Here is a 25,331-nt window from a genome sequence, read left to right on the forward strand (position 1 = left end):
ATAATATTGTTTATCCGGATGTTCCCATTCAGAATACATAAGCCTTTTAGCCATGCAAAAATAGGAAAAAACATCGCCAGATGGGGGAGGTTCTAATGAACCCAAATTAGAGGTGGGTTCCTCAAGAGCCTGCGCTGCAGGCAGCAAAAAGGTTGAACAAACCAATTTAGTAAGGGAGTGCACAAGCAACCTGTCTTGTGATGCTACTCCTATATTAGGATCCTCGGAAGGGGATATAGAAGTATCTTCAAAATATTTGGAAAGATCTACCTGATCCCCAGCCTCCTGCACCTCAATAAGAAGGTCCTAAGCACTAGATGGGAATCTGCTATGTTTAGCCCCACTATGGAAAGACATCATAGCATCAATCTTCTTTCCAAATTACAAATGGTAGAAGAAAAAAAAAAAAAAAACCCACACACCACACTCCTGTGCGATATATACAGGGACTGAAGTGTCTAGCGCAGCTGCAACACCAGTTCCCCCTGATGGATCAATCTGACCAGCCGCGTCCCTCTCAAAAGGAGGATTACATTCTTTTGGATATGGATTTCGTTTATTGTGAAACCATTGACCCCTTTAGGAAAAAAAAAAAAAAAAAAAAAAAAAAAAAAAAAAAAAAAAAAAACTTAGAGGAGTTCCTGGTCCCAATACTACTCATAGCCTGAAGCATAAAGCAGAGGCACTACCAGCAAAGGAATGTACACTGCAAGGCTATAGTCCAGCGCCATTAGCTATTAATCCTAGCCTGGCAAGTACAATGTGTCAAAGGGAAATGCCTGTGTCACCAACCTGAAACAAGCCATCCTCCTGCTCTGTCCCTGCCAGGCAGCAGCTTCACATACATTGCTTTAACAATTTCCTGCACATGTGGCCGGTGTCTGACTCCATTAGCCACGCCCCATCCACACGAATTATGCCCCCCTTTCCTTTCAAAGGAAAGTGTTTTCCCTTGCGAGCGGCATCCTGTGAAACAGCAGACATGGTGGGGGCTCGGTCTGTATCAATTTTTTTTTTTTTTTAAAAGGAAACTGCTTTGGCATATCAATCATCTGAAGGGAAGAGGGAAAAAAAAAAAAAAAATCAACATAGGGGGCGCAAGAGGAGGAGAATCAGACCCCCCTTTCTTACCGGGAGGATCGACTCGTGGCCAGAGGACAAATTAAGGCTTCTGCGCTGTTTCCAGCATCAGGTCGGCGAGTGCTCAATACAGCCCCCAGTGGTGACACAGGCATGACAGCATTATACATAGGAGAAATTCCTGAGAAATTCTCCCTTATCTTTCCTCGCAGCAGGGTTATCTGAGATAAACCCAATCTTCACCCTTCACGGTGGGCTCCGAAACCTTCAAGAACAGGGGAACTTTGGGTTAACAACAATCCTGGACCTGCGATAGCACCCTGCCAGTAAAAACAAAAAACAAGACAAAAAAAAAAAAAAAACACCCCCACACAACACTTTATGGCCTTACTACCAAAAAGTACTGGATCCCAGGGTGCAGCTCTCTAAAAGAGAAGCGTTCGCAAGCAAAACTTTTTTTCTTCGGACATGAGGCCCGGGTACCATTCATTTAGCCCATGAAAAGACATCAGAACGGATCCGTTCAGCATGGCTAGCCCCAGCAAAGAAGCTTCCAGTGGAGCTCAGCACAGCACATCTTTACTCGTGACCAACACCTTAGACACTGGTGAAAAAACTGAGGACTCCCAGTAGTGTGAGGGGTTATACAGGGAGTAGACTTCTTGCCTTAGGGCATGCCAGTGTCCATCACCTATCAGTGGCCTTATAACCACATAGTAAGTACTATGGCTCTGTGTACCCTGATGTAATAAAATAAAGAATGCTTATCTGGGAGATCCTCCAGATACAAAAACATTTTTCCCAACAAAGAATGGACAGGAAAAAAGCATGCACAGCTTGAGGAGTCTTTAGCGAAACCAAACACTCAGTTAAGTGTACATAAATGCAGAGCGGATTATACAGCAAGAAATTGTACCAAGAATCTTACAGATTGTGAAAGATTACTCTCCCGCAATTGACACCAAAGAAGAGGAGTCATCAGCCTCACCACAATCCCCTGTGTGAATAATCTTCTCCTGTCCCTAGTTCCTCAGTCTGAGGGTCTTAGGAAAATGGAAGAGAACCTGTCACATTTTGACCACACTGGGATGTGATTAAAATTTGCTAACTTTTTTATTAAACCTACCATGGCTGAGGAAAAAGTAAAAATGAACAAGGGCTGCAGTGTTGAAAACAGTTGCAAACATTTCATGGCCCCGGTGCTCACTCAGGGGGAGGATGCCATTTCAAGAGTAGGCTTTCCAGAGCTTGAGGGAGACCCTTTTAGCTCCTTTTTTGGGGGTGTTTGAACCTCCTCTTCTGAATATAGCCCGATGCACAAAGCAGAGGTACTACCAGAAGAAATCGCATCCATTGCTTGTGCAATAGCCAGCCACTGCTATTAATGCTCAGCTCGATGCAATAGTAAATGTGTCAAAAAGAATGCTTGTGTCACCAACCTCTTTCATACTCCTCTACGCTCCTGTGTCCCTCCGCAGCTTGCAGCAATAACACTAGTGCTTTTAAAAACAAACACTCTTTCTCGCGATGGGCGCTGAAGGACGCCAATGCCACACTAAGCCCTACCCCATCCGTCGCCTATAGCCCCCCCTCTCTTAAAAAAAAAAAAAAAAAAAAAAAGTTTTCCCGTATGAGCACGTGCCTCTGATCCTATGGGATCTTACAGAGTAGGGAGATAATGGCGAGGAGAGCCTGGAAGCCGCCGACTAGTGCCACCCCCACCCCCTCCAGACTTACCAGAGGTCTACTGCTGCCTGGAGGAAATGGAAGCTTCTGCTCCGGACACATCGTGAGCTCTCTGAAGAGGAAGAGTGAGAAGGTATGTGCTCTATACAGCCCCAGTGGTGACACATAAGCATGACAACATTTACTAACTTAAAAGAGATATTCATAAGAAAATTTAAAAATTTCTTAGAAAAACTCTACTTACCTTTCCCGCCACAGGGTTTTCTGTGGCAAAACCAACAGATCCAATCTTCACCCTTCACGGTGGGTTCCGTTAAAACCTTCAGGCGCTGGGGATTCGAGGAAACCCACATTCCTGGACCTTTAATAGCACCACCGCCAGTAAAACTTTATGGCCTTACTACCAAAAGTACTGGATAAAAAGAGAAGCGTTTACAGGCAAAATCTCGTTTCCTAGGACACGAGGCCAGGGTACCATTCAATTCGGCCTAAAAGACACTTTGAATGGATCCGGCTGCATGGCTAGCCCCAGCAAGGAATGCTCCAGTGGAGCTTAGCACAGCTTTACTTGTGACCAACACCTTAGACACTGGCGAAAAAAAAAAAAAAAAAAAAAAAAAAAAAAGATACTCCCAGTAGTGAGAAGGGTATAGAGAGTGCACTTCTTATCTTAGGACGTGCCAGGGTCCATCACCTGAAGGTGGCCTATAACCCACATAGTACCTACTATGGCTCTGTATCCTGTGATGTGCGATAAGAAAAGCATCCTGTTCCAGTACAACTGCCACCTACTGGGGGTGATCACTACAGGGCTTGTGTCTCAAAGGTTCAGAGGTGTGCATTCCCCCAATCTTTCTGGTGCAAAAAAAAAAAAAAAAAAACCCTTGAGGTCAGTAATCAACTGGAGGCTCAACATGATTATCTCCAGATACCAATTCAACATTGGTCTCTGCAGACCATCTCAGATTCAGTTCTTCCTGAAGACTAAATGCTGTCCAGTGACCTAAAAAGGCATACCGTATATACTCGAGTATAGGCCGACCCGAATATAAGCCGAGGCCCCCAATTTACCCCCAAAAAAACTGGCAAACTTATTGACTCGTGTATAAGCCGAGGGTGAGACATGCCTGTCCATCCCTGTGTGTGTGTCCGTCCATCCCTGTGTGTCCGTCCATCCCTGTGTGTCCGTCCATCCCTGTGTGTCCGTCCATCCATCCCTGTGTGTGTGTGTGTGTGTCCATCCATCCATCCATCCCTGTGTGTGTGTGTCTCCATCCATCCATCCCTGTGTGTGTGTGTGTATCCATCCATCCCTGTGTGTGTGTGTCTCCATCCGTGTGTGTGTGTGTGTGTGTGTGTGTGTGTGTGTGTGTGTGTGTGTGTGTGTCCAGCCTACCTGTGTCCCGAGCCTTTGTCCCGAGCCTCCGTCCCGTGCCTTGCCTCCTTGCCTCCGTCCCGTGCCTTGCCGCCGTGCCTTGCCTCCGTCCCGTGTCGTGCCTTGCCTTGCCTCCGTCCCGTCCCGTCCCGTGCCGTGCCGTGCCTTGCCTCCGTCCCGTGCCCTCTTCGTCGGCGCCTCGGCGGCCATTGTAAAATTCAAAAGCCTCCGCCTGTGATAGGCGGAACACTGAATTTCCCAGCAGCCTGTGTTCCGCCTATCACGGACATCGTATCATCCTCGTCCGTAGTACGAGGATGATACGATGTCCGTGATAGGCGGAACACAGGCTGCTGGGAAATTCAGTGTTCCGCCTATCACAGGCGAAGGCGGAGCCGGAGGCGCGGCTTTTGAATTATAGAATGGCCGCTGTCTGTCTGCTCGACACGCTGATCGAGCGGGCAGACAGCGATGACTCGAGTATAAGCCGAGGGGGGCACTTTCAGCCTCAAAAAAGAGGCTGAAAATCTCGGCTTATACTCGAGTATATACGGTAAACTTCACATCGCCATAAAATGTTCCTATTAGTTGCATCTCTTGGAAATCTTTCTAGCAGCCATAGCACTGCTCAGGGACTGAGGTATTACAATCCACCAATACCTCAATGATATTCCAATTCTAGCACACAGCAAAAAGACAAGTTTCTTCATAAGGAGGTAAGAAGTCTTATCATTCTCACCAGTTTTAGGTTGATCAGAACGTTCGCAAAAGCTTAGGACTCTATTGAAGCCTATTTCACTACAGTCAGTTCAACTATTCTCTCCCAACAGAAGGGATACAGGTTGTCAGACAATGGGTCAAGGATGCCCTCTCAGTTCACAATCATTCTGCGACACAGTGCCTTAAGATACAGTGCCTTGCGAAAGTATTCGCCCCCCTTGAACTTTTCAACCTTTTGCCACATTTCAGGCTTCAAACATAAAGATATAAAAATTGTATTTTTTGTGAAGAATCACCAACAAGTGGGACACAATTGTGAAGTGGAACGAAATCTATTGGATTTTTGAAACTTTTTTTAACTAATAAAAAAAATGAAGTGGGGCGTGCAAAATTATTCGGCCCCCTTGTGTTAATACTTTGTAGAGCCACCTTTTGCTGCGATTACAGCTGCAAGTCGCTTGGGGTATGTCTCTATCAGTTTTGCACATCGAGAGACTGAAATTCTTGCCCATTCTTCCTTGCAAAATAGCTCGAGCTCAGTGAGGTTGGATGGAGAGCATTTGTGAACAGTAGTTTTCAGCTCTTTCCACAGATTCTCGATTGGATTCAGGTCTGGACTTTGACTTGGCCATTCTAACACCTGGATACGTTTATTTGTGAACCATTCCTTTGTAGATTTTGCTGTTTTGGATGATAAATCTCCGTCCCAGTTTCAGGTCTTTTGCAGACTCCAACAGGTTTTTATCCAGAATGGTCCTGTATTTGGCTGCATCCATCTTCCCCTCAATTTTAACCATCTTCCCTGTCCCTGCTGAAGAAAAGCAGGCCCAAACCATGATGCTGCCACCACCATGTTTGACAGTGGGGATGGTGTGTTGAGGGTGATGAGCTGTGTTGCTTTTACGCCAAACATATCGTTTTGCATTGTGGGCAAAAAGTTCGATTTTGGTTTCATCTGACCAGAGCACCTTCTTCCACATGTTTGGTGTGTCTCCCAGGTAGGTGGCTTGTGGCAAACTTTAGACGAGACTTATTATGGATATCTTTGAGAAATGGCTTTCTTCTTGCCACTCTTCCATAAAGGCCAGATTTGTGCAGTGTACGACTGATTGTTGTCCTATGGATAGACTCTCCCACCTCAGCTGTAGTTCTCTGCAGTTCATCCAGAGTGATCATGGGCCTCTTGGCTGCATCTCTGATCAGTCTTCTCCTTGTCTGAGCTGAAAGTTTAGAGGGACAGCCAGGTCTTGGTGGATTTGCAGTGGTCCGATACTCCTTCCATTTCAAAATGATCGCTTGCACAGTGCTCCTTGGGATGTTTAAAGCTTGGGAAATCTTTTTGTATCCAAATCCGACTTTAAACTTCTCCACAACAGTATTACGGACCTGCCTGGTGTGTTCCTTGGTCTTCATGATGCTCTCTGCGCTTTCAACAGAACCCAGAGACTATCACAGAGCAGGTGCATTTATACAGAGACTTGATTACACACAGGTGGATTCTATTTATCACCATCAGTCATTTAGGACAACATTAGATCATTCAGAGATCCTCGCTGAACTTCTGGAGTGAGTTTGCTGCACTGAAAGTAAAGGGGCCGAATAATTTTGCACGCACCACTTTTCAGTTTTTTATTTGCTAAAAAAAGTTTAAAATATCCAATAGATTTCATTCCACTTCACAATTGTGTCCCACTTGTTGGTGATTCTTCACAAAAAATTAAAATTTATATCTTTATGTTTGAAGCCTGAAATGTGGCAAAAGGTTGAAAAGTTCAAGGGGGCCGAATACTTTTGCAAGGCACTGTAATTGTTGCACTGGCTCCTACAATGTCCAATGTCTCTTTCGACAGGGATTTCTTCAGCAGTAGTTCAGATCCTTGAAACAGCAAATCTTCCTTACTCGCCCTATGAAAGCCAGCATGTGGTAATGAACTCGCAAGTGAACCTCACAAGTTTCCACTCTATTTGTAAAGCAGATCACACTTGCTATGAATGCCAGTAAATGGCTGGAGTAGCGACGATACGGAATCACTGGGACTTTGACACTGCTCGGTCTGTGTTGAATATGCTGGAACACAGGGCAGCAGACTGTGCCCTTTAGATCTTAGGTACCCAACACTAAATTTATAAGTGTGCCCACAGAGAAGGCACATGCATTCTTTGGCGTTTTTTTGGATCAGTCATATTTTTTGGTCAGGTAACACAGACACGTTTGGAGCCATTGTGCTATATGCTGGGTGGCTCCCCTTCTGTCCACCTGCTCTCACCTATCAGAATGCATGTACCTCTACTGTGGGGACACTTTTGCTTTTAATGCATGCTGTTAGACTGGTTATTTGGTTGTCTGCAGGCTGGTGGCAAGTTAAGCTTGGGTTTATCCTTGGCCTTATGTGTACCTTTAGATCTTCACCTTCATATTACGGGCTCGCTGGACAGGTAAGTGTCCTTATTAAAAAGTCAGCAGCTACAGTGTGTGTAGCTGCTGTAGCAATATTGGAACTACCACTATTCTCTAGGGTTTTTGCTTCCAGAAAACATAATATTGGGGAATTTACATAATCTTCAAGCTGAAATGATTTTTTAACCATTTCCCATCCCGCGCATAGTAATATGACAGCTGCCATCCCGAGCCCACCGCGTCATTAGGGAGCCAATGTGCATGCCCAGCGGCTGCAATGTGCACCAGGCACCCACAATTGCTTGTCTTAGAGCAGGGACGTGGATCTGTATGTGTAAACACACAGATCCAGGTCCTGTCAGGGGGGAGAGGAGACAGACCTTGTGTTCCTTGTATATAGGGACACCGGTCACCTCCCCTAATCAGTCCCCTCCCCCCACAGTTAGAATCACTCCCTAGGTAAAGCATTTAACCTCTTGATCGCCCCTAGTGTTAACCCCTTCCCTTCCCTGACAGTGACATTTTTACAGTAATCCGTGCATATGTCCGATATGTCCGCTGCAATATCACAGTCCTGACCAAAAAAAAAAAAGGCATAAAACTATCCCCTATTTTGTAGGCGCTATAACTTTTAGCGCAAAAAAAAAAAAAAAAAGCAACAAAAAAATAAATAAATAAAACCAAGCAGGAGGTGATATCAAATACCACCAAAAGAAAGCTCTATTTGAGGGGGGGGGGGCTGGGTGGTAATGATCTCAATTTAAAATTTCATTTGGGTACTGTGTTGCATGACCGCACAATTGTCATTGGCAATGTTACAGCGCTGAAAATTGGCCTGGGCAGGAAGGGGGTGAAAATGCCCTGTATTGAAGTGGTTAAACACATGTGGCAAAAAAAATGCCAACTCAGAATCCCAGCAGCAATTTACAGTGGATATAAAAAGGTATACACATCCCTGTTAAAATGTCAGGTTTTTTTTACATCACAAAAAGACAAGGATAAGACTTTCAGGCTTCTTCCATTCCTGTAGGACAAGATCCTTCAGAGACTGATGGAGTGGGAATACCCTGGAGAGAGCCTTACCCAGCCCTCTGTATACTTTGTCTTGTACAGAGGTTATTTTAGGGGTTTCTGGGATCTCCTCAGTAGCATATATTGCCTGTAGGAGTCCATCCAGATCCTCTACTGTGAAGAGGTGTCTCCTTGGCCTGAACTCTTCCTGCGTCTGACTTAGTTGGTCTGGATCCAGCTCTGCATCCGAGCTGTGTTCAGACCTAACTAGGCTATCCAAATCCCCCTACCCCATCTTCCTCGGCTATCTGGGCAAGAGGGAGGGACTGTGAGGGTAGGATAAGGGCACTAGGTCCCCCTCCAGAGAGGCTTTCCTGGGAAGATGTGCCTTCTCTAGGGGTGAGCTCCTCTGTCTCAAGGCCCTGGGCTATCGACTGCTCAGCGGCATCACGGAAGGCCTTAACAGTTGCCAACATTTCTGTTTGCATAGATGAGAAATTTCCAGGGGGGGGGGGGGAGGGGGGGGGGGGGTTGGTTGTACTCGCCGGGCCCCGACCTGGATCTGCCCGCAGTAGTTGCCTTCCCTTCCTCTTGCTCCATGAGGAGGTAAGCAGGGTCCTGGGCTGCTGATACCGCTGGTGTGGCAGGTATAGCCAGCCGACCACTTCTCACTGCCTGCTCTGCACTCTACGCCGCTCTCCACACTTCTTCCTGGTGTTGTCACCACTTTGGGGTTGTGCTGTGATCTCAGCTCCGCCCACTTCCTGTGATGCGGTCTCAACTCAGAGTGAGGCTTTAAAGACAGGACTTTCTGTAATCAGCAATGTGGAGAGCAGGCAGGTGGAATCAAACAGCCTCAGCGATGGCGCGCACTCCCCGCGGCCAGCGCGCTGGTGCTGACATGGGGGCGACCTGTGAGAAAGGACAAGCCTTACAGGTTAGTTCAGCCCTCCCTGGCCTCCCTAAAACCTGTCTCAACTGGGGACCGTCATACCCTCCCGGTCGCTCGGTTAGGAAATAAACAAACATGCCGCTGTGTTCGGGAGAAACACAATCAATACTGAGGATTAAGGGGGAGGGTGGGGACTTATAATAAAGCTGTCATGTGATTGTGTTTCCTGTAGGGAGGAGCCCTGATCTCTCAGGTGTGCCGCCCTGGAAGGTTAAAGGAGAAACATATCTTTTGGAATTATGGCCAAAAAGTTCAACCTTGGTATCAGACCAGAACACATTTTCCCACATGCTTTTGGGAGACTTCAGATGTGTTTTTGCAAACTTAATCCGGGCTTGGATGTTTTTCTTGAAAAGAAAAGGCTTCCGTCTTGCCACTCTACCCCATGGCCCAGACATATGAAGAATATGGGAGATTGTTGTACAATCACACAGCCAGTACTTGCCAAATATTCCTGCAGCTCCTTTAATGTTGCTGTAGGCCTCTTGGCAGCCTCCCTGACCAGTTTTCTTTTTGTCTTTTCAATTTTGTTGTGCCATATTTTCTCCACTTCACAAGGACTGTCTTTCACTGTGTTCCATGGTATATCTAATGACCTGGAAATTATTTTGTACCCTTCTCTTGACCGATACCCATTAACAATGAGATCACTCCGATGTACAGTACAGGCTGTAACAACGTCCCGCCTCCTGTGATAGACAGCACACTGATCCAATGCTGGGAAATTGAATCAGTGATGTGCATCATAGGAGGCAGGATTATGTTGTTGCTGCGGCCGCCCAGCCCAGGAAATTTCAATCCAGCTCTATGACACAGCAGGAGATCGCCGCTCTGATCCGGGCACTCGTAAGACTGCATTGATCTCTTGTATCATGTCTGCAGTCTCTGACTGACTATCTCCTGTATCATATCTGCTAGAGGTGCACCGAATGGAAAGTTTGCTAATACTATTAGCAGTGTGTTTAAGTAAGAGATACAAGAGATGGTCAGATACTGCAGACTGCATTTTTCTTGCACTAAAAAAAAGGTGCCAATAAGTCAACAGTAAAAAAAAAAAAAAAAAAAAAAAAAAAAAAATCATTAATATATACATATAAAATTTCTCTGTTCACTAAAGCCTTGTACACATGTACCGTTTTTGGCAGGGAATTGTCTGTTGACAGACTGTTGTCCTAAAACCTTACCATTAGTACGCTACTTTTGACAATTGTTGTCCAATTTTCGGCCAACAAATGTTGGATGACAGGCTAGTAAAGTTTTGGTAGACAACGGCTTGACAGATTCTCATATGGTCATTACATAAATTCGTCACACAAAAGTCAAAAGTACAAACATGCATGCTCGGAATCAATGCTCACCCAACATTAACAGAAGGTGCCCAAAGGGTGGCGCTCAAGAGCTGAAATTCCTCGTAGCACATCACTACGTTTGTGTTTGTAGCACGACAATTGTGTACCATTAGTATGCAAGACAAGATCCTGGCACATGCCCTTTTGACCAGAATCAGACACTCTGTTGGCCAATCGGACCATGTGTATGAGGCTTAAAAAGTCCAAAACTTTGCCCCATCAGCTTTCACAACTATACCATGGGCCTCATAATCGGGTTGGTGATGCAGCTCTTCAGAGCAGTTATACATCTGAGGCAGCCAAGCAAACTTTTCTAAATTAAATCTTATAATAGTAAGCGTAGTCTATAACTAGCGTGCCCACTGTTTGAGTTCTTAAAATGCTGTAGCACTGAAAATTTTATGCTGAAGGCAGCTGTTCGAGTTGCAATTACTGCTGCAAAGTGTCTGAGAGATTAGAGCACTTGGACATGCTAAGCCCTTTCTTCAGTTCCTGATCAACAGAGTTATCCTCATTCCATAAGCTGGACTTTCTACACAAAGTGAAATCCAGGTCCTACATGCACCATATAGACCAGGGGTGCTCAACCTTTTGAAGAGCAAGGGCCACTTAAGTGATTTGGGCCACAGTGAAATGAAATGATTTGGTAACCGCACGGGCCCCCTGGATTGGGGGGGGGGGGGCGCACTATTGCAACCCCTAACCCTTTACTAGTGGTTGGTAGAGGGGGGTGGGGTGGGAAATGTCATAAAAAAACATTTTACAACCACCAAAAAAAAAAAATAAAAAAAACGTGCACCAAACTCGCAGGATAGTTAGTTATAGCTAGTTTGAGGTCAAGGGCCACATCAGAGAGCTCCGCGAGCCACAGTTTGCGCATCACTGATATAGACTCACAGAGTAGAAGTATCTAATTACAGAATGACACTTATGGTGGGGATAAAAAAAAAAAAAAAAAAAAAAAAGTATAGACAAAATGTCCTGGAGGGTTAGGCAGGGGACAGAGTCAAACAGTGTGATACATGCCTCCCTTTAGAATAAAGTTCCATAAAAGTAAAATGAAAGCTCGCTGTGCAGGTAAAGCCAGCCCTGCAGTAGAAGATTTCCGTATGAACCGTCTGTCCGTGTTCATCCGATCCGCTCTGCAGACGGATTGAAAAATAGGATTTTCCTCCGCCTGCAGAATCGGATCATAGCGGAGGCGAACGATAGCGGGTGTCTGCGGATGTGCATCCGCGGACACCCGCTATCCCATGGGGATGCATGCATGTCTGTATTTCATGCGCAAACGGATGGATGAAATACGGACATACTGTCCGCATGTGTGAAAGGGGCCTTAGGCTTTATTTCAGTTTATTTTCACCTGCACACATCCCATCCTAGAGTAACACTCAGGGGTTGATTTACTAAAACTAGAGAGAGTGTAAAATCTTGTGCAGCTCTGCATAGAAACCAATCAGCTTCCAGGTTTTTTTTTGTCAAAGCTTTATTGAACAAGCTGTTAGAAGCCAACTTGCTACCATGCACAGCTGTACCAGATTTTACTGTATATATGGAGCAGCAGCATTGTCATCCTAAACTGCTCTGCTGGTTTGAACTACAAACACTCCAGCTGCTGTCCACCCTCATTGGATAGATTGATAGCAGTGGGAGCCATTGGCTGACTCCTGCGGTCTGTCACTGGATGCAGCAGCAGGACTTGTGAGTGTACCTGCATGGGTGCCCCCATGAAAAGCTCTGTGGGGGCACCCGATGTAGAAGAGGGGCCAGGAGCACCGCCAGGGCATCTCAGAAGAGGATTGGAGTTGCTCTGTGCAAGACCCACAGAGCAGGCAAGAATAACGTGTTTTTTTTTGTTTTTGTTTTTTTAAACAAAACAAACCTTTACAATCACTTTAAGAGCCGGTTCACACAGCGGGCGATGCGAGGCGACACGACTCGCCTCGCTCTCGCAAGTCGCCCCCGTTCTGTACAATGGAACCGTTCTGAGAGGAGCGACTCGAGTCGCTCCGACTCAGAAAAAAGGTTCCTGTACTACTTTTGGGCGACCTCGGGGCGACTTGCATTGACTTCTATACAGAAGTCATTTGCAAGTCGCCGCTGAGGCCGCGGCAGGTCGCGGCGAGGCAAGTCGGAGTCGCCTCGCCTGCAGTGTGAACCGGCCCTTTTGCTAGCCCACTTTTCTTAACACAACAGAAAAAGTTCATACAGTAAATCAATCAGTTTCCCAAACCAGGGTTTCCACTATCAACATAAACAAGGTTCAGCCTCGTGACTTTCTAGCAGCGCCACTACTCAGGCATTTTGCCTTTGTCCTCCAGACCAAACACAGGACCTCAGAGCTCCCATAGAGAGGAAAAAAAAAAAAAAAAAAAAAAAAAAAAAATCTATACCTCTTCCAGATCCTTGCTGCTCTGTCACCAACTGCCCCTGCACTGTGCAGATGTTCATGCTCTGGCTGCCCTGTGCAGCCTCAGAGTCCCGAGGAGGGATTGGAGTCCCCCTGACTCCTATACAGAGAGCACCTGTCTCTAGGATGGAGCCCTGAACTATTGTTAGGTCCTAGATTATAAGGCTGTGAACACCTGCACACTCGGCCTGCAGGTTTCTGGCAAGAGACACACAGGAGAACTGACATTCTGGAGCCCCTCAAACTGTATTCTTGAGAATACTTATGTTTTTACAGTGGCAGGATCTCGTACTGTCACATTCTACAGAGGAGACGTTTTATAATTCACTGAAGGCAGGTGGTTAAGCTGATAAGATTGTTTGAGATTTCTTTTCACTGCACTATCTCCGGAACTCACAAAGAAGATGTCAGGGTGTGGCTTACAGGTCTCCATTGTCGGCCGCTGTCATTGGTCAGACCAAGAGGAAGTTACGCCTGCGCTTGCTCGGGGGGTTCCGTCAGATTTTGTATTGCTAAAATTTGAGCTGTGAACTGCACTTGCAGGAGCAGACAGTCTGGTATGTAGCTTTTAATGCAGAAGAGATGAAGAAGAGACTTCTGCATTAAAAATACAGCCTGTCCGCCTATTTTTTTTTGGAACCTAAATATCCACTTTATAAAGCTGATACATATTACATCGATTTGGGGCTTAGATATCCGTAAATAAAAAGGGAAATTTTACCACTCTGAGTTGTGAACGTTGCACTTGTGAGAAGATTTAGCATTCTGATTCTGTGTAGTTAAAATGAAAAACAGAAAAATCAGCACAAGGGATGTAACATACAGCCTGCAGGATGTGTCCCTTGTGCTGATTCTTCTTCTGTTTAGGAGAAATCCTTTTCAGGTCCATGACACCCATCACAACTGCAACCAGCCAGGCTTTTACATCGATTGTAAATGCTGGATTTATTCCTTTAAAATAACAAACATGTTATACTTGCCTGCACTGCACAATTGTTTTACACAGAGCGGCCCCAATACTCCTCTTCTCGGATCCGTCACCAGCGCTCCTGCCCCCCAAGTGCCCGTAAAGCATGCATGGGGGGTCCCCTTTAGAACCACTTTAACATTTAGGTGGCATTTCCCATATGAATATCAAATCTGGCTGGCTATTGTCCCCATGCCAGATACAAAATTCATAATTTTATTAATTAGAAATACAAAAAAAAAAAAAAAAAAAAAAAAAACACACACAAAAAATTCCATAACTTAGCTAGCTGGTTCCCCATTTTTACTAGAGGCAAAAAAATAAATGCATGTTTGCGATGGCAGTGTGAATGGACTTTCCTGGGCACCCAGAATTCTATTTTCTCTAAACACAGCTAAGCTGACTGCACCTAAATGGAGGTAAACATTCGGTGTAAATGGCACCAGTAAAAAAAAATAAAAAATAAAAATAATTGATTACAGGTATTAATATGTGTTTTGGGCTCATTCACACTGTCACTCAACCCACATACAGCAGTTTATCTTTTTGTAGCAGCTTAGAGTTTCGTGCCAGCAGCCTTTATAAGTAAATAGATATGCATGGTATCACCCACACAGCTGAATTTGGCAGTTAAGCCAGTGCACCAGTTCCCATTTAACCTTTAAACTCAGAAGAAACTCTGAAATCCTCTGCGCCCCCCCCCCCCCCCCCCGAACGCAGCCATAAGCTTCTGGTGCCGTGGGTGGTGAAGACAATCATTGGATCTGTCATAGGCACTCATCAAGAGAGCTGGCTATATACCCACCCTTTCTGCCTGCTTCCTTCATTCATAGAAGCTGTACTATGGCTTTCAGCAATATAACATGGTCTATGAATAGAGGATGGGTGAACGAACAAGGTTTGCCTCCTCCAAAGATAAGTGCGTTTTTCATTGCTGTAGTACAGCTTTTAAGAATGGAGGAGGGGGGCAGAAAGGGCAGGCCTAGTTGGCACTCTTAAACCTTGTACACACGGTACAATTGTTGGCCAAACAAGTGTCTGATTTTTGTCTTAAGGGCGTGTGCCAGGATCTTGTCTTGCATACTAAACTTACACAATTGTCGTACCACAAACACGAACGTAGTGACGTACTACGAGGAATTTCAGCTCTTGGGCGCCACCCTTTGGGCCCCTTCTGTTCATTTTGCGTTTGGTGAGCACCGATTCCAAGAATGCGCGTTTGTACTTTCGACTTGTGATGGATTTGTGTACTGACTATATGATAATCTGACATCAAACCGTCGTCCGCCGAAACTTTACTACATTAACAATTTCCTACAACATTTGTTGGCGGAAAATTGGACAACAATTGTCAAAAGGAGAATACGAACTGTAAGATTTTAGGACAACCGTCTGTCAACAGACAATCCCCTGTCACGTTACAACCAAAAAAACTTAAATGTATTTTATTGGGATTTTGTGTGATAGACCAACAAAGTGGCACACAATTGTGAAGTGGAAAGAAAATGATAAATGATTTTCAAAATTAATATCTGAAAAGTGGGGCGTGCATTTGTGTTCGGCCCCCTTTACTCTGATACCCCTAACTAAAATCTAGTGGAACCACTTGCCTTCAGAAGTCAACTAATTAGTAAATAGAGTCCACCTGTGTGTAACGTAATCTCAGTATAAATACAGATGTTCTATGAAGCCCTCAAAAAAGGTTTGTTAGAGAATCTTAGGTAACAAACAGCATCATGAAGGCCAAGGAATACACCAGACAGGTCAGGGATAAAGTTGTGGAGAAGTTTAAAGCAAGGTTAGGTTATAAAAAAAAAAAAAAATCCCAAGCTTTGAACCATCCATCATCCGCAAATGGAAAGAAAAAAAAAAAAAAAAAAAAAAAAAAAAAAAAAAGGAGTATGGCAAAACTACCAAGACATGGCCATCCAACTAAACTGACAGGCCGGGCAAGGAGAACATAAATCAGAGAAGCAGCTAAGAGGCCCATGGTAACTCTGGAGAAGCTGCAGAGATCCACAGCTTAGGTGGGAGAATCTGTTCGTAGGACAACTATTAGTCATGCACAAATTTGGCCTTTATGGAAGAGTGGCAGGAAGAAAGCAATAAGTTGCCTTGTTTGCAGTTTGCGAGAAGCCCCGTAGATGACTCACCAAACAAGTGGAAGAAGGTGCTCTGGTCAGATGAGACCAAAATTTTACTTTTTGGCCTAAAAGCAAACCGATGTGTGGCAGAAAACAAACACACCATCCCCACTGTGAAACATGGTGGTGGCATCATAATGTGGAGAAGCGCTTCCTCAACAGGGACAGGGAAGCTGGTCAGAGCTGATGGGAAGATAGATGGAGCCAAATACAGGGCAATCTTAGAAGAAAACCTGAAAAAGACATGGATGGAGATTCACCTTCCAGTAGGCTAATGACCCTAAACATACAGCCAGGGTTACAATGGAGTGATTTAGATCAAAGCATATTCATCTGTTAGAACGGCCCAGTCAAAGACCAGACTTAAATCCAGTTTAGAATCTGTGGCAAGAGACTTGAAAATTGCTGTTCACAGATGCTCTCCATCTAATCTGACAGAGCATGAGCTATTTTGCTATGAAGAATGGGCAAAAATGTCACTCTCTAGATGTGCAAAGCTGGTAGAGACATACCCAGAAAGACGCAGCTGTAATTGCAGTGAAAGGTGGTTTTACTAAATATTGACTCGGGGTTGGCTGAAAACAAATGCACGCCGCACTTTTCAGATAAAAAAAAAAAAAAAAAAAAAAAAAAAAAAAAACGCACACCACTTGAAAACCATTTATTATTTTCCTTCCACGTCACAATTATGTGCCACTTTGTGTTGGTCTATCACATAAAATCCATTTACTTTTTTTTGTAACATGGCAAAATGTGGAAAATGTCAAAGGGGTATGAATACTTTTTCAAGGCATTGTAAATGTAAGTACAGCCCTTGTGCAGATGTTTCACCTTCAATTTTACCCAACTGTATATTTTAGGGTAGGTGTGTCAAACTGGCAGCCCTCCAGCTGTTGCAGAACTACAAGTCCCATCATGCCTCTGCAATGCTTGTAACTGCCTTGCAATGCCTCATGGGACTTCTAGTTCTGCAACAGCTGGAGAGCCACCAGTTTGACACCTGTGTTTTAGGATATATGTGAACCCTCACCTTGTAAGACAACCCATTCAGTTTAATACTGCGTACTTCACCTTCCTGGCCAGAAAAATTGTCAGCTTTCACCTTTCAGGGGTTGTCAGCACAAGTCCGCTCATTGGACAGGTAGGCTGTTCTCTTAGTCCAGCCAGAATACTGACAACGCTGGGGTGGGATGTGCTTCAATGTCCTGGTGGGGTCAGTTTGAACTAGAAAAACTAGGGGACATGCAGAATCACCAAGAAAAATCACACAAAAGGAAGAAATAGAAAACGAGAACGGGATACTTTTAAAAACACAAGTACACGGGATAACATACGAATATCAGGAATACGAAATAATATCAGCCTCCCACCTGTTGCAGTGCGATTGGTGATCTTCCATATCACTCTCGCACACGTTCCTGATCTAAAAAATACAGGGGTCTACAACAATCTGCAGCTGGGAAAATATACGGTCAGGTGTAGATATTCGCCAGTACATCACAGATCCTCAAATTGCGTCCAAACGGTCCTTTATTGAAGAACGATCACATCACCAACAAGAAAGTGCGACGTTTCGGAGCCGCGCAGAACCCCTTCATCAGACATGTGACGAGGCATGTGATTGGTGAGGAAACGACGCTTTCTCCTGCCTGCACAGGACTGATAACGGAGTTAAGTGTGACTGGACCGATGATAAAAATGATATTATATATATATATATATATATATATATAGGTCCAGCTGCTGTATACAGTGATATGTATTCGTTGTCAGAGGTCCACTTACCACACTTCTATATATAAATACTTACCCCCATATACACCCTCACCCTGGGCTGCAGTCAGGGCAGTGTACATTACACAGGCTGCTGCAGGGTTTCAGTTGGTGCTTGTGTGACCTCCCCCTCTAATACAGGCCCCTCAGGTCACTCACCTCTGTGTTGTGTCCTCTCCTCCACTGACAACCCAATGGCTCCTAATGCTGCACCGAGCTTCCAATCCAACAGCTGCAACCTTCTTGCTGTGACTTGAGCAACTATCAGCTCCTTGAAATGGGAGAAGCAGCTGATAGGACGCCAGTACGCTTGCGCAAATGGAAGAGCTCTTCCGGGGAATGCTAGGACTCGTAGTTCTGAGGCTTCGGTAATAGCAGAAAGATGTGCCTCCATGGACTACAATACCCACAATGCATCGTTCGTCAGTTAAAAGGTTACCCGGGAGGGTTTAACTCTGCCCACCCCGGGTTGTCTGGTGGTGGCATTTCCATGCAGGTCAACCTGTGTAGTAGCTGTGTCATTGTGACACTGCACCGGCTACCAGCAATGTACAGGACACACCGAGGTGTAATTTACATTCGGTTGTACAAGAAATAGAGAATTGCTCCAAAGCCTGGATAATACAAATACTCTCCAGGTATATATTATATAGCAGCTCAACCATTACTGACTGGAAATAAAATCTTTATTAACACCATAAAAACCAAAAGGGCTCTGCATTGCGTTCACTTAAGTGGGTGTTTGATGCTGAGGGGGGGTTTACTAAAGAGTGCATAATCTGGAGCCGCTGTGCATGGCAGCCAATCAGCTTCTAACTTCAGCTTTTTCAGTTAAGCTTTGACAATAAAACCTGGAAGCTGATTGGTTTCTATGCAGAGCTGCACTAGATTTTGCACTCTTCGTGCCAGTTCACATATGTGCGCTCTGTGGATTCGCACTGCATGCGATGTCCGTGCGATGCAATTTTAGCCATACAAATAGTATGGCTGATATTGCATCTCATTTGGACCAAACTCAGACAGGACTTTTTTTTTGATCTGCACCAGAATCGGAGTTCACACCCATGCAATCCGATTAATGTCCGAACTGTCAGTTCATAGTGCAATATGCAAGCTGAAATGGGGGTGTCATTAACAATGTATTTATTTACACTCCCGGCAGTTCGCATATGGCAGCGTGAACTGCCATGCGAGTCAGGTGCGATGCGGGAACCCGCAGTTGATTTGCAGGGTTTCCGCATCGCACAAGTGTGAACCGGCACTCTGGTTTCAATAAATCAACTCCTCAGTGTCATCCAGATCACCCAACATAATTATTGAGACCTCTAGTGAATATTTTGGGAAGAGTATATGAGAAATACATACTGTATATAGCAGTTTAATATATGTTCTCTCTCTATACAGGGCTGTCTTAATGTATGGGCACCACTGGGCACTGCCCAGGGGCCCCAGGTGCATGGGGGCACCATGTTAATCTTGCATTACATCATACTTTCCAGCTGTCCCGGATCTGCCGGGACAGTCACGCTTTTTACTAAGCTGTCCTGAGATGGCTGTGCCCCAGGAAGCATCCCAGAACCTGTACTGTGCCCTCCTGATCCCAGTACTGTATTTTGCCCTTCTGGACAGTGGCGGCCCATCCCAGATCCATGCACCTGGCCCCTAATCTATATGCAGGACCAGGGCCGCTGTTAGAAATCATGGGGCCCCATACAGCCTACCTGATGGGGCCCCCTTGACCCCGCCCACAACCCATCATGGCTCCGCCCACAATCCCGCCCCTGCCTCCACGCTGTCAGGGTGGGGGGAGGGGGGTCTGGAGGCAGGAGCTGGAACATGTAACATTTACAGCGCCCCACCAATCATAACTGCATCTGAATGGGAGAGATGTCAGTGTTTTGACATCTGTGCCCATTCAGTTTGTGTCTTCATACACCACCGACTTGTGTCCATTTACATCAGGCTACCACTGGTCTGTTACATTAGGTCTGTAAAAAAAATTTCCCCACCTGAATGGGCACGGTGGAAGGTGGATCTAAATGCACACAAGTCAGTTCATACCTGTAAACCTACATGGAGCTTTCAATCAGGTCTGCATGAAAAAGGAATTAATTGCAAAGCTAGGGTGAAAGGGTATGAAAGGGGAGGGATTTGGGGGTGGTAAAAATGCAGCTTGGCTATGTGTTTTTACTGTCCCTTCCCCCATCACATGTGTAAAAGTAGCATCTCACTATGTGCTCATGGTCATTATCATTATGATGATCAGGGCACAGCAGGTGATGTATGGATCTGTCAGTGTAACATGACTGTGTAGTGCTGACTTTGTTATGGCTGTGCTGAGTTATAGTCTGTAACACACAGTACAGCCATATATCAGGAAAGTCAGCACCCAACAGCCATGTTACACTGACAGAGCCATATAGCACCTGCTGTGCTCTGATCATCATAATGATAATAACCATGAGCACACAGAGTCTGGGGACTGCACATTCTACAATAGTGTGACCTGTCAGTATGTGTGTCTGTGCAGGGGACTGCTTGCCTGTGCACCACTGCCTTTGTCCAGATTACTCCTGCTGCTCTGTCTATCTCAGCCGCCTCAGTGATAAGTCCCTCAAGCTGCAGCACTTACTGAATGAAGGGAGCCATATAACAGTAATATCCATCCGCCGGAAAAAAGGCATACAGTGAGCAGGAAGAACTTTAGTTTGTGCAGGTATACTGAGAGCAGCATGCGTCACAGCATTGTATCCCTGCACCCGAAAATGGAAAAAAAGTCCCTCTTCTGCTTTCACCTCCTGGGCCCCTCTGGTAACCTGATGGGGCCCAGGAAATGAATATATATTACTTATATATCTTAGTAATCAAGTGGGTGCGGGTTAATATAGTTTTTTTTTTTTTTAGCTAGAAGTTAAAAGCTGCTCGGGCCCCCCCTGCTGGCCGGGCCTGGTACAACAGGGCTGGTTGTACCGCCCTATCAGCGGCCCTGTGCAGGGCACCGGACGCATGGATTTAATTTTTTTTTTGTTTTTTTGAAGCACACGATTAGAGCTGAAGCTGCCACTGCCTCTGACCCTGCCTGTACTGTGCCCTTCTGCCTCCCCTGTACTGTGTCCTTTGTCTTAATTCGTTTTTTATTTATGGCATGTTTTCTTATTAAACAATATCGATTTTATTGAAAGTACTAATAAATATATTTTTAATTCTATCAACTAGAAGGGCAGGGCAAGCTGGCAGGGGTCCACAATGCTATTAAGATGGCCCTGTCTCTCTCTTATATATATATATATATATATATATATATATATATATATATATATATATATATATATATACACACACACATGTACATATATACACACACACACATATACTATATTACCAAAAGTATTATGACGCCTGCCTTTACACGCACATGAACTTTAATGGCATCCCAGTCTTAGTCCATAGTGTACAATATTTAGTTGGCTCACCCTTTGCAGCGATAACAGCTTCAACTCTTCTGGGAAGGCTGTACACAAGGTTTAGGAGTGTATCTATTGGAATTTTGGACCATTCTTCCAGAAGCGCATTTGTGAGGTCAGGCACTGATGTGGACAAATGAATTCCGGGTTCACAGTCTTCGCTCTAATTCAACCCTAAAGGTGCTTTATCGGTTTGAGGTCAGGACTCTGTGCAGGCCAGTTAAGTTCCTCCACCCCAAACTCGCTCATCCATGTCTTTATGGACCTTGCTTTGTGCACTGGTGCACAGTCATGTTGGAACAGGAGGGGGCCATCCCCAAACTGTTCCCACAAAGTTGGGAGCATTAAATTGTCCAAAATGTCTTGGTATGCTATGCTGACGCCTTAAGAGTTCCCTTCACTGGAACGAAGGGGCCAAGCCCAACCCCTGAAAAACAACCCCACACCATAATCCCCCCTCCAACAAACGATTTGGACCAGTGTACAAAGTAAGGTCCATAAAGACCTCATACCCATGAATATACAATCAAATGTTTAACAATTGAAACGAATATGTAATCTATTTCACTTTCATGTGGCAGCTTAATACAAATACAATGGGACAGCTTACAATTATCTCATATATATAAACCTATTCATCTAAAAATCTTGATGATCTACAAAATAAAAAATAATCAACTATTCATATACTCTCAAGCCTCATACGCACTATCAGATTTTCTGTGATTTTTTTCCTTCAAGTTTACAAAATCCATGTAGTACAAGGGCCTGCCTGATTGCATACAAATTGAAACTCCTAAGGTTTGACCTCATATTATATGGTTTTGGTAAATCTGAAGGAAAAAAATCTGCAGAAAATCTGATAGTGTGTATGGGGCTTTACAGGAATACATTTGTAGTGGCAGCTCCTGAAGAGCACACGCTATGTGTTTTTTCAAAGTTAAAATAAATAGCCTAAACTGCAATTTACTTTGGGTACAATTATCTAAATTAGACTTCAGAATCAGTCTGACTGGACTGTGAAATGTTCAGCCTGGCCACAGGAGGCACTGTCTTTTCTGGCAGGCATGGAACTATGGTCTGGTTAGGTGCTTAAGTTACTCTCTCTTGGAGCCCACCCAGTGGGAGTGGCGTTCCCACTGTGCTTTCTAGGAGAGGGTATTTAAGATGCGCACGTCACGTGGTTCGGGGGTTCCGGTCCAGAATGATGTGCTGACTTCATGGTCCTGGTCCTCCTAACCAGCCCCCAGGAAGGCTATGGCCTGGGGTGCGGATCCACCCGATTTTGATGTTGATTGTTGGCTAGCCCGAGGAAAGGAAACTGAGGATGGATTCTGGGGTGGTTGGGTGCCGTCTCCGGTGTGGGAGAGATCCAGTGACTTCAAGCATTCCAGGGGAGGACTTTTCAGAAGAAGACCACGTGCGGGTTGGTTTCTTAGTAAGAGCCTGGAAGGGCTGAAGTACCCAAGAGAATCCGGTCTCATAGATAACGCCAAGCTGGCTGAAAGATCCAGGTATCCTACAAGTGTTTTCAAGCTTAAGTTTCCCTACGTGTTCTATAACAACGTCTGTGGCAGAGACATTTACTTGTACGTTCTACAACAACGTCTGTGGCAGAGACTTGTTCCTGAGTAAGCACCTTGTTGGCTGCTAGGCCTTGTGAGAGAGGGACTATCCAGCCTTAGTGATCATCCAGTTGCGAATGGCTATTCTCTGGATGCAGTCAAAGTAAGCAAGTTCTTCAACATTTTGACTTTGACACTGAGGCTTGATTCACACTAACGTGTTTTTTGATGCATTTTGCATTTTTCAGAAATGCAGGGAAATTTTTAACATGGGTTCCTATGGAACATGTTCACATCAATGCATTTTTGTGCCTCTGTGTTTTTGAAAAGGGTCGGTGACTTTTTTTCATGCAAAATGCAGGTTTTTGCATGTAATAGAAGTCACATCAAAAATGCAAGTACAACGTTTTTACCGCGATTTTGCATTTTGCATTTTTTTTCCATTTTTTTTTCACTGTATATAGCTGGTTGCTAAGCAACCACAGTGTAAAAAAGAAAAAAAATGCAAAATGTGGTAAAAACATTTGACCAAAAACAGGACAAGCACCGCAAAAAAGCACTGCAAAAATGCTCAAAAGCAACATGCATAGATGTGAATCGAGCCTAAGAGTACCTGAATTCCTTTTCCAACCCTCTGATCCCAATTTAAGAGACTGTTCATTGTCTACGTTTTGCAAATAAAATCCATTCAAGTGGATCTGTTGTCGGTCTCTCAAGTTACTGGGCCATTACCACAGGACACCCCTAGATGTACAACGAGGAGGACAGAAGGTAACGGTAAGCCCAAATCTAACCAGCAGCTCCTTTGGGGGTTAGTGCTGCATATACAAATTATAATCTTCAATTAACCGAGATGGATAAAGTGATGGCAGTTCATGAATCCATCTAACCTCCTTCTTTCTAAGCTCCAAGACCCGATCACCTTCTCTCCTCTCAACCTTCAGTTATGAAAAATATTCTGATCTTAACAATATATTTCACAGATTATGGCTTCTCTTAGGCCCCATTTAAATTGCCTGTGAAACACGCAACCTGTGTTTGGGTGCCATTCAATCTAAATGGCACCCTAAATGCATTACAATTTTGACACGATTGTCATAACAGAATCGCGTAGCAAAAACACCTTCTTTCCTCTGTACCTTCAGGCCTGGTTCACACCTAAGCATTTTTTAGTGCATTTTCAGTTTTGCAGAAACACACTAAAGTCCATTTAACATGGTTTCCTATGGATGTAGTTCACATCTGTGCATTTTATGGAAAGGGCCAGCAATTTTTTTCTGGTTTTTGGTTCCATAGACTTCAATGGATTGAAAATGTGTATTGAAAAACGCAAAATGCACCGGGAATATGCAAACTGCAACCTGCATAGGTGTGAATCAGACCTCAGCATTGAACAATATTCTGATCTTAACAATATATTTCACAGATTGTGGTTTCTCTTAGGCTGGATTCACACCTATGCAGTTTTAGTGCTTTTTGTATTTTGCAGATTTGCACTACAAAAAGTGTTCCATAGGAAACCATGGTAAATGGACTGTAGTGCAAATCTGCAAAATGCAAAAAGACTTAAAACTGTATAGGTGTGAATCCAGCCTTAGACCCCATTCAAATTGCCTGCCAATCGATTCTATATGGCACCCCAAATGTGTTGCAATTTTGGCACAATTGTCATGAAAGAAACACGCAGTAAAATGTGCCTTTAAAAATCATGTGAAGCTTGTCGCCCAGGAAGGAACAGGAGCTTCTTTTGGGCAACAGACTCGCATAGGGCAGTCCATTCAAAGGAAACATATGTGCGAAACATAGAATAACACAAGAATCAGATTTTAAAAATTGCAAGCAGGAACGTGTGTTCCCACTACACGTGGTGTAAACAGGGTCTTAACAATTGAAAAGGCTTCTGTTCTAACTCAATATATCAGGATAGACACCTGACAATAATTGCCAGTTTTTCTAGATAATATCAAAAGTTGGATGATATTGTGTGTTAAATGGAATGCATCTTTTCTGAATTTGCCTGTGTGTAGCAGGCATGTACTGGGCATCGGGACTACCGGGAGTTTCCCGGTGGGCCGAATGCTCAGTGGGCCACTCTGATGTAAGGGGGCTGGTGATGGGACACTCTGATGTAAGGGGGCTGGTGATGGGACACTCTGATGTAAGGAGGTTGGTGATGGGACTCTCTGATGTAAGGGGGCTGGTGATGGGACTCTCTGATGTAAGGGGGCTGCTGATGGGACACTCTGATGTAAGGGAGCTGGTGATGGGACACTTTGATGTAAGGGGGCTGGTGATGGGACACTCTGATGTAAGGGAGCTGGTGATGGGACACTTTGATGTAAGGGGGCTGGTGATGGGACACTCTGATGTAAGGGGGCTGGTGATGGGACACTCTGATGTAAGGGGGCTGGTGATGGGACACTCTGATGTAAGGGAG

At 44.7% G+C, this 25,331-nt stretch overlaps 1 protein-coding gene across 1 annotated transcript in view; it reads right to left on the minus strand.

The window, feature by feature from the left end:
* SLC26A5 (solute carrier family 26 member 5) overlaps window positions 1–18,154 on the minus strand; it is a 129,166-nt gene extending 111,012 nt beyond the window's left edge. The window contains exon 1 of the mRNA XM_077468999.1: window positions 18,025–18,154. The gene's annotated coding sequence lies outside the window, so the exon portion shown is untranslated. The remainder of the gene's footprint in view (window positions 1–18,024) is intronic.
* Between the last annotated feature and the right edge of the window lie 7,177 nt (window positions 18,155–25,331).

This window comes from Lithobates pipiens, unplaced genomic scaffold, assembly GCF_037356315.1.
Source record: "Lithobates pipiens isolate NorthernLeopardFrog02 unplaced genomic scaffold, aLitPip1_a1.2 Scaffold_8, whole genome shotgun sequence".
Taxonomy (NCBI): Eukaryota; Metazoa; Chordata; class Amphibia; order Anura; family Ranidae; genus Lithobates; species Lithobates pipiens.